Source organism: Bison bison, unplaced genomic scaffold, assembly GCF_000754665.1.
Source record: "Bison bison bison isolate TAMUID 2011002044 unplaced genomic scaffold, Bison_UMD1.0 scf7180017864097, whole genome shotgun sequence".
NCBI classification, from domain to species: domain Eukaryota; kingdom Metazoa; phylum Chordata; class Mammalia; order Artiodactyla; family Bovidae; genus Bison; species Bison bison.
This window is the reverse complement of record NW_011494669.1, coordinates 1,803,782-1,814,203: the sequence shown is the minus strand read 5'-3', so window position 1 is coordinate 1,814,203 and position 10,422 is coordinate 1,803,782. Positions and strand designations below refer to the sequence as shown.

General features: G+C 43.4%; 1 protein-coding gene across 9 annotated transcripts in view; it reads left to right on the top strand.

Moving 5' to 3' along the window:
• Positions 1 to 10,422, top strand: part of SLC16A12 (solute carrier family 16, member 12) — a 100,297-nt gene that overhangs the window by 38,840 nt on the left and 51,035 nt on the right. Inside the window, exon 1 of one of the 9 annotated variants that reach the window (XM_010838516.1) lies at positions 10,217 to 10,231. The exons of the other annotated variants lie outside the window; for them this stretch is intronic. The gene's annotated coding sequence lies outside the window, so the exon portion shown is untranslated. Of the gene's footprint in view, positions 1 to 10,216; positions 10,232 to 10,422 lie in introns of those variants that run through there. 9 annotated transcript variants of the gene reach the window in all.

Below are 10,422 nucleotides of genomic sequence, written 5' to 3'. Positions count from 1 at the left end.
GAGTTTCTCCTGTTAGAAATATATGGTCAAGCTTTTTCCAGTTCTGTATCCTTAGAATGAACCTGTGCCCCTAAAATGAAGATTACTGGAACCATAGAATGAGATGACATGCTTGTGATGAAGATACAGCTGCCCTTTCTGAAGGGCTTTGGGATTTGTGGGTCAAATGTATGGTTGCATTAGTATTAGGAAAGTACAACTATATGGGATGGGGAGCCAAGCTGAGGGGTTGAAAAGATGAATTTGACATCAAAAATTAATCAGGAGCTTGGGTGCAAATAATAGAAATAAAAGTCAATGTGACTATAAGCAAAAACTCATTCATTTATTCACTGAACAGAGAGCTCCAAGGGTGGGATTTAGTTAGGGCTGATTCAAATGTTTACACAGTTTCAGAAATATGTATTTATCTCACTCCTTCTCTTTCCTGGGTTGACTTCATTTTAGGTGGGGTGTCTCCCAGTGGAGACAAAAATGGCTACCAGCAGCTCACTGTATCCATTCTATGACTTGGAATCCCATGCAATGAAGGCACTTCTTCCCAATTGTTCCAGCAAATGCTGCAAGGCTGACTCTTACTGGTCTAGTTTGGTTCATAAGTCTCTGAATGAATCATTGTGCCTCTAACCAGCCATGCCTCTCCAGGAACATGTAGGTTCCCAAAGCACACTATCTGAGAATGGGTAAGATTCCTGATGGAAAAATGAGATGCTGTGGTCTAAGTGATTTGGCCTGGATGCTGGGCAGAAAAAAAAGAAGAAACAAGATATGACCATTACGTCCTCTGTTTTCCTCACTAGATCTCTGAGACTTAAATACAGTAATAGTTATGGATAGAAAGTCCATTGCACTGTACAACAAATGTAAGTTATTCTTTTATTTTATGGATGTGCAACCATGACAAAGTAGTACAGACTTACTAAAATAAATTATTTATAGACAATTTTTGCTAATTCATTTAGGCATGGCTGGGTTGTTCCCACCTTTGTGCCTAAACTGCTCTTCTCTCTCAGGCCACATAAGATAAAGGATGACTTCAAGAGAAAATCAATAATAACCTTTAGTGGATAATCTATATACATTTATCATCATCTTTATAGAGTCTTATTTAAAGTGCCTTGGTCAATGAAGTACTGATCATGATGGATTGCTCTATTTTGCTATATTATGGTTATGGTCAATTAAGATATGTGCAGCTTTAAAACATTAAAATTGCCCTTTGGTTCTTTTGTAAGTGTGACACCACAAACAGATGGAGCCAGTGGGAGGACATGGATATCATGTTAGCATCAAAGTGTGACAGCAGCTTCCAAATATCTTCCCTCTTGGTCTGGGAAACCTATTTTGATACAATAAGTCCCCACATACACATGTTCCGAGAGCTCGTTCATAAGTCCAATTTGTAAGTCCAACAGAGTTAGCCTAGGTACCCAGTTAACACAATCGGCTCTATGTGCTGTGTTTATAATACTTTTCATACAATAATACTGAAAAAACAGAAAAAATAGACATTTTTAATCTTACAGTACATAACCTTGAAATGTACAGTGGTGCAGTAGAACAGCTGGCACACAGGGTGGCATCGAGTGAACAGGCAAGAAGAGCTGCGGACTGGGGGAGGGCGAGGAGGTGGGAGCTGGTAGAGCCGAAGGACTGTCAGCAATAGGAGACGGAGGGTAAGCTGCAGTTCACTCACGCCTAATGTTGAGGGAATGCACGTTTACAACTTTGAAAGTTGGAAACTTGAACGATCATAGGTAGGGGACTTACTATATTATCTATGAATTGGTCTAAACTTTTCCTGACTATTTCTACTTCAATTGGTTTTGCCTCCGGAGATATTTTGTAAAATTTTTATGGGTCACAGTAATACTCTTATTGATGTTGAACAGCCCTCCTTTGTGGGTTGTATTGAAACTGCAACTCTTTTTTTTTTTCCCCCATTTCCCATTTTCTCTTTAAAACTTGTTCAGTAGAGAATAGCCCACCACTATCTCTGGATGAAAACGTGAACGGTTTCTGTAACTTTCTGTTCATTCTTGGTCACTTCAAGTCACACCATCTCAATTCGTACGTCAAGGCTGCATATTGTCACTCTGCTTATTTAACTTATATGCAGAGTACATCATGAGAAACGCTGGGCTGGAAGAAGCACAAGCTGGAATCAAGATTGCTGGGAGAAATATCAATAACCTCAGATATGCAAATGACACCACCCTTATGGCAGAAAGTGAAGAGGAACTCAAAAGCCTCTTGATGAAAGTGAAAGAGGAGAGTGAAAAAGTTGGCTTAAAGCTCAACATTCAGAAAACGAAGATCATGGCATGTGGTCCCATCACTTCATGGCAAATAGATGTGGAAACAGTGACAGACTTTATTTTGGGGGGCTCCAAAAGCACTGCAGATGGTGACTGCAGCCATGAAATTAAAAGACGCTTGCTCCTTGGAAGGAAAGTTATGACCAACCTAGATAGCATATTCCAAAGCAGAGACATTACTTTGCCAACAAAGGTCCGTCTAGTCAAGGCTATAGTTTTTCCAGTGGTCATGGATGGATGTGAGAGTTGGACTGTGAAGAAAGCTGAGAGCCAAAGAATTGATGCTTTTGAACTGTGGTGTTGGAGAAGACTCTTGAGAGTCCCTTGGACTGCAAAGAGATCCAACCAGTCCATCCTGAAGGAGATCAGTCCTGGGCGTTCATTGGAGGGACTGATGTTGAAGCTGAAACTCCAGTACTTTAGCCACATGATGCAGAGAGCTGACTCATTAGAAAAGACCCTGATGCTGGGAAAGATTGATGGCAGGAGGAGAAGGGGACGACAGAGGATGAGATGGCTGGATGGCATCACCAACACAATGGACATGAGTTTGGGTGGACTCCAGGAGTTGGTGATGGACAGGGAGGCCTGGCGTGCTGTGGTTCATGGGGTCGCAAAGAATTGGACACGACTGAGCAACTGAACTGAACTAAACTGAACCCATGCAAATTATAAAAATGTAAAATTTAACATAATGCTGTCTTACCTTCTCCCCAGGCAGCACTGCTGTGAAGTTGGCTGTTTGGAGAGGGAGAGGGAGGCATCATCCTTCCTTCTTTTTTGGACTAGTGTTTCTTTTCTCCCAGCTTGCTGTAAAACAAAAAAAAAATTGAGCTCCACTAGGGCTTAGTTCAGTCGTTGAGGAGATTAGGAGATGAGGGCACAATCTTACTTGGTATGTACGCTCTTTATCCAGGGGCTGGTTTCATTTTAATTTAATTTTATTTTTGCTTGTCCCTCCAGGCACAAGCATGAGGCATGAGGTGCTTCCCTGGCTGCTTGTAACCCCCTCAGTTCTTGGCTCTCTGATAGTTATGGACCCTTGCCGTGCATGAGAGAAACACTTCCCCTTCCTAGAGACCCTCTTGGGTGGGACTGTGAGGGCTTCCCAGGTGGTCCTAGTGATAAAGAACCTACCTGCCAATGCAGGAGATGAAAAGGATGCTAGTTCAATCCCTGAGTCGGGAAGATCCCCTAGAGGAGGGCATGGCTATCCATTCCAGGATTTTTGCCGGGAGAATCTCATGGACAGAGGAACCTGGAGGGCTTGCAAAGAGTCAGATAAGGCTAAGTGACTCAGCTAGCATAGATAATGGCTCCAGGCAGCTTTTTCCACAGCAAAGTCTGTCATGACCTGTGGGAAACTTTCCTGGATCCCTGGAGTCCTCCTGAAGAAGGGAACATGCAGTTACTATTGCCAGAAGGGGGCAACTCTCCTCTGTGCCAGGGTCAGAGTCATTTTCCAGCTTCTCTTCTGGTCCCCTGGGCCTGGAATCTGATCCCCCTCCACTGTGCTTTCAAACGCAGAGTCCCAACTAGGCCCTGGATTCCTTGACACCCTCGTTTTTCTAAGCATGAGATAGGGGTCGAGCCATCCTCCATAAAGAAATTGTCTCTTTAAAAAAAAAAAAAATCTTCTTTATTTTCTGAAGCTGCAACATGGCTTGCGGGATCTTAGTTCCCCAACCAGGCATTGAACTGGGGCCACAGCAGTGAAAGCTCTGAGTTCTAACCACTGTACCATCAGGGAATTCCCCAAAAGCCTCTTTTTTAATCTTCACTCTCCCAGCCTTTTTGTATTTTCAAAGCTGAGTGAGGAACCCAAGAGATGTGAAATGAGGTTTTTTGGTGTAAATTCTGAAGATGGTCATCTGGCACATCACAATATAATTTCACATTAATTTTATATCATTACCTCAATTGAAACTTTGAGGTATAGTAAAAATAAAATTTTATAGTAAATAAAAAAACATAGTTATTGTCTCTAGCTACTGGTAAGGCATCCTGAAAACCTTTGGGATTTTCTGAGCGATTGGAGTGTACTTTGTTATACTTAGTTGTCTTGTTTAGTTGCTAAATTGTGTCTGACTCTTTGCGACCCCATGGATTGTAGTCCAAGGCTCCTCTGTCCTTTGGATTTCCCAGGCAAGAATACTGGAGAATGAGTTCCATTTCCTTCTCCAAGGGATCTACCTGACCCAGGGATCGAACCAGCATCTCCTGCACTGGCAGGCTGATTCTTTACCACTGAGCCACCAGGGAAGCTCTTTTAAGCACACCTGAGTTTATGCTGAGATAATTTTGGAGAGGGGCAGTGGCAGTTGGAGGGGTGGCTTGATAGCCTCAGGGTGGGGCTGGTCTCCAGAAAGACTCAGTGATTAGAGGATTTGAACTTTCAGCCCTACTCACTCATCTCCTGGGAGAGGAAAGAAGTGGGGCTGGAGACTGAGTTCTGTAAAAGCTCTTGAACTAGAGATTCAGAGAGCTTCTAGATTGGTGAACTTGGCATCCACTTGCTGGGAGGGTGGCACACCCTAACTCCACAGACAGAAGCTTCCAACTCAGGACCCTTTCAGACCTCGCCCTATGTATCTTTCTATCTGGCTGTTCATCTATATCTTTTATAATAAATCAGTAAAAGTAAGTAGTGTTTTCTTGAGTTCTGTGAGCCATTCTAGCAAATTTTAGAACCTGAAAAGCGGGTGGTCACCCAGAAATCTAGTTGATCAGCCACAGGTACGGGTGCCCCAGGGCCTGAGACCAGCATGGGGCAGTCTGGTAGGCTGAGCCCTGTAATTTGTGAGATTCAAGCCCATCACTCTTTGATCTATTTCTCTGCTATTGAAGAAACTCCCTACTTTTTAATTCCTCTTCACATGGAGACTTCATATCTTGAGACACTTTAGTCATCTGACTCTTCTGAGATTGAAATATATATTATTTGCAAGTGAACAGAATTATATGCAGCATTATGGATGCTGATGTTTGATACAAGCAGGATTATATTTTTCAGTGTATTCCACTTTCTCCTTGATGATGACCAGCAATTATACTGACTTTTATGATCATAAAAGGACATTGGACTGATATCTTTAGGGGTGAGTTAACAATAACTTTTATACCTTTTTTCAGCATATTTGAAATAACAGACCTTATTAAATATTCACAGGTATAAATACATGTAATAAAATATTGACTCAAAAATATAGTGTGAAATATATATCCAATTGATATTATCCTCTTAAAGGTAGCCTTAGGGACTTTTAAGGTCAAGCTATCATTGTTCATTATATTTTAGAACTTTCATTTTTTGAAGCTACTTTAAACTTTTAATTTATTCTTTGAATATCCTCAATAATGTCTGGTCTTCAAGAAGGTGAATATAATTTTTGGAAACATCAAAGGTCATTGGGAACCAAGTCTGATTTGCATTATTGATGATCAAATTAGGCAGTACTTTGGGGTCAAAATACTTTGTCTACAAAATGGTGAGCATGAATTCCTTATTTAAATGACCTGGATTTGAAAACAATACAAAGAGTAATTTCAAAGGATTTTTCAGAATTTAATGCCATTGTAAAAATAGTCAGATTTTTTAGAGATGAGTATTTAAAAGTAAGAAGTACAGTCACCCTTTCTTTTCTGTCAAAAGACTCCTTTCAAGAGGCTTGTGCCAACAGGGGTGTGAGTTGGCAAAGTGACTTCCCGGTCACTTTGCGGATGTATCAGTTCCCATTTCTGACTCTTGTCACGTCAGAACTTCTACTTATCCTAATATTGTGCAGAATAAGTTCAACCAGATCTTGATATCTCTGGGTATAGTTTGTGTCTTGGTTCACCATGAGCGCTCAGCATCCTGGTCATTCTTCCTCCGAACTTCTTTTATTTTTTTAATTTTGTTTTTATACTGTGGCACCCGGAGTCTCATTGCGTCCTGCAGGATCTTTTGTTGTGGCACACCGACTTTCTAGTTGTGGCACTCGGGCTCTCTAGTTGTGTTGCGTGGGCTTCAGAGCGTGTGGGCTCAGCGGTTGGCAGCGCATGGGCTTAGTTGCTCTGTGGCATGGATGCTCTTAGTTCCCCATCCAGGGATTGAGCCTGTATTTCCTGCATTGCAAGGTGGACTCTCAACCACTGGGCCACCAGGGAAGCTCCCCTGCTTCCTTTTCATGAGGGAGGTAATTCTTTGAAAATCCTCCAAACTGCTCAGAGAAGGAGTGTTTTTAGATTTCTGAGGCATCCTTTGGTGGGACTGTCAGTTTGTTATCACTGCCGCTGTCTCAGTCATGGGCATTGCAGTGACCCGACTAATGAAAGCCAGCTTGTTTCCCAAGTCTCACTGAACCCCTCCCATCGCCTGCCAGTTTGGAAGGGATGGGTTTGGCTCCTAAGCCCTTATTAGCACTTTTTATAGGCACGGCATTAATTCAGAAAGGACAGTGAAATTCTGCCGTATAAAACTGTGGTACCATGATGCCAAGCTGCACTGATGCTGAAGTGCAGGTATCCAGATACCATACTTTAAAAAAAATTAATTATTTGGCCACACCAGGTCTTTGTTGCAGCATGTGGAATAGTTAATTGTGGCATGTGGGATCTAGTTCCCCACCATCGATTGAACCTGGGGCTCCTGCCTTGGGAGCATGGGGTCTTAACCTCTGGGCCACCAGGGAGGTCCCTCAGATCCCTTTCTGAATGACTATAATTAATGTCTGTGACTCTCCTAGCACAGTGGTTGGCTCACAGATAAGTGCTCAAAAAGTAGTGTCCGCTGTTGTGATGATGATGTTCACCTATGAAATTAAAATGTTGAGTTGTCTTTTTTTGCTACACCATCCTGGGCATTTCCTTTAAACACCCAATGCATCAGCCGGATGTTATTTCCTCTTAGAGGAGCCTTGCTGCCTTTCCCCAGGATGGCGGTGCTCACTCAGAGGAATCTGACCCTTTGTACCGATCCCACCGAGCCCAGGCCTCCTTCCCAGCCAGCTGTCAAAAGGTTCCTGGTGGCTGTCCACCACCCTTGAAGAACTGCCTGTTGGCAGTGAAGGGGTATGCATTTCATTCCACAATTCGGTGTTTCATCCCGGGTGTCTTTTGACCTGCAGGGGTCGATTCAGTACCAGGAAGCCACACACATCTCTTCTGGAACATTGTGTATCCACTGTTTTTGGATCTAAGACCTTTGACCTGCTGACTACAAAAGCAGCTTTTCCTGGGGAATCACATTATCCCTGTTAGAAAGCAGGAAGGAAAAAGAGAAACAAAGCCTTGTGGGGGCCTCTGCTTTAATAACATTCATTTCCTTTTCTCTTTTTGTTTCTAAACTTATTTCTGTTCCATGTCAGTGTCACGTAATTGACATGTATATTTCCCTCTTTTGTTTGTTTTTTCTTCCCCAGAAAGATTTAATGATGCTTTTGCGAATCCTCTCTCTCCTTGACTGAGGTGAAGGGAAGCCCATTTCCCAGTCTTTGTGGACTTTTTCTTTTTTCATTAAAAAAAAAAGTGAGTCATATGGGGCTTTTAGGTACTACCTCAGACCCTCCTCAGTGCCAGACAGTGAGAATGCTGCATCCTCCCTACAGTACAGAAAGGGGAATCAAGGAACTTATTGATTAAAAACTTCTGTCTGATTGCCACAAATGCTAGAGATTTCTGCCTCTGCTTTAGTTTATTTCACATATTGGGGAAATCCTGCTTGTTGCTTTTTTTTTTCTTTTCTTTTCTTTTAACTGATAGGGCAATGTTTTTACTGAGTAGAGATGGCTTGCCAAGAAAGTATACATTCCCAAACACATCGATATTTTTTTTTCTTTTATCCATTCAAAGGATGAATTAGGCCTAAGAGAGTCACTGATATGCAAGCTTGTATTATGCTATGTACTAAGTCACTTCAGTCGTGTCTGACTCCTTGAGACCCCATGGACCTGAGACCCCAAGGAGCCTGATGGGCTCCTCTGTCCATGGGATTCTCCAGGCAAGAATACTGGAGTCGGTTGCCATTTCCTCCTCCAGGGGATCTTCCCAAGCCAGGGGTTAAACCTGAGTCTCCTGCAGCTCCTGCGTTTCAGGCAGATTCTTTAGCACTAGCTCCACCTGGGAAGCTCAAGCCTGTATTGTAGTTGTATGTTTTTATTTGTTGTTTTAGTTGCAAAGTCGTATGTGACTCTTGAGACCCTGTGGACTGTACCCCGCCAGGCTCCTCTGTCCATGGGATTCTCCAGGCAAGTATCCTGGAATGGGTTGCTATTTCCTTCTCCAATTATAGTTGTATAGTCTGATGCTTCGTTTTCACTTAATTTCTTTAATTTCCCCAGGATGCACCTGCTGACCTAGTGAGACCACTCTCCTTTCTACATGAAAACGTACCATGCTTAATGCTGCTTCTGTGCTTTGACTCATATTTTTCCTCTCCTTTGTTTTATTCTTCATTTCCCCCGCTGTGTTTCTCCACCTGCCTTCTAAAATTCTGTGCCTTTACATATACTATTTCTTCTGCCTGAAGCACTCTTTCCACCATCCTGAGTTGCTCTCCCCTAAACCTGCTCTAGTGTCTTTGGTTGCTGCTGCTGCTGCTAAGTCACTTCAGTCGTATCCGACTCTGTGCGACCACTTAGATGGCAGCCCACCAGGCTCCCCCATCCCTGGGATTCTCCAGGCAAGAACACTGGAGTGGGTTGCCATTTCCTTCTCCAATGCATGAAAGTGAAAAGTGAAAGTGAAGTCACTCAGTCGTGTCCGACTCTTAGCGACCCCATGGACTGCAGCCCACCAGGCTCCTCCATCCATGGGATTTTGCAGGCAAGAGTACTGGAGTGGGGTGCCGTTGTCTTTGGTTGCAGGAAACATCAACTCATCAAACGGGTATAACGTAAAGGGGAACTCTTATGGAATGATAAACGGACAGGAGGAACATGGACCATAAAGAAGCTCGGGTGAATTTAGGGCTGGAAGAGCTATACAGCTTTGTGAGCAGCTGGAATCGGGGCCTGAGGAGCCTCTGGAACTAAAGCAAATAACTCCTCTATCTCACCCTCTCCTTGTGCTACATGGTTGCTTCCTCCGAGTCTAAAGCAGAGTTTTCAACCTTGTCATAATTGACATTTTGAGCCAGATAATACTTTTTTTTTTGGCAGAGCTGTGCTGTGCACTGTGGGGTTGAAGCAGCACCTTTAACTTGTCTACCAGATGCTGAAAAAAGTACTCTGACTGCAATGGCAGAATGTGTCTCTAGCCGTTGCAGATGGCCCCTGATGGCTCATATTGTCCCTGGTTGAGAACCATTGGTCTCCCTGGAACTGCGATCTTCCTCTCCCGGTTCTTAGCTCCTCTGGGTATACTCATGGCAGAGGATGGCTCTCCAGCCTAACTCAGCACCTTCCAGCTCCAGCCTGACTCAGTCACTTCATTTTCCCATTGGAGAAGAAGGGAAGTCGCTCATTCGTGTCAGACTCTTTGCGACCCCATGGACTGTATGTAGCCTGCCAGGCTCCTCCGTCCGTGGGATTTTCCAGGCAAGAATGCATTGCCTGTTCAAACAATGTAGAATTGGTTCAGCCTTTGGTTGGCTCTTGGGGATCAGGTGTGGACTCCTGGTTTGGTGAGCTAGACCAGGGGTTCAGATCGTAGAGCACTGACATGGCTGCAGGCCCCCTTCCCCAGGGCCTGCTCTTGGATCATTCTGAATGATGGAGCTGAATTCCCTTGAAGCTGAGCTGGACAAAACTTCTAAAATATTTTATTAAAACATTGCCTTTTTAAAAATTTTATTTTCTATTGGAGTTTAGTTGATTTACAGTGTTGTGTTAGTTTCAGATGTATAGCAAAGTGATTCAGTTTTACAGATTTTCCGATTCTTTTCTCATTTAGGTTATTACAGAATATTGACTAGAGTTCACCGTGCTATAGAGGTAGGTCCCTGTTGATTATCTGTTTCATATACAGTAGTGTGCTTCTGTTAACCCCAAACTCCTGATTTATCCCTTCTTATACCATTCCCCAGAGAAGGCAATGGCACCCCACTCCAGTACTCTTGCCTGGAAAACCCCATGGACGGAGGAGCCTGGTGGGCTGCAGTCCATGGGGTCGCTAAGTCGGACAC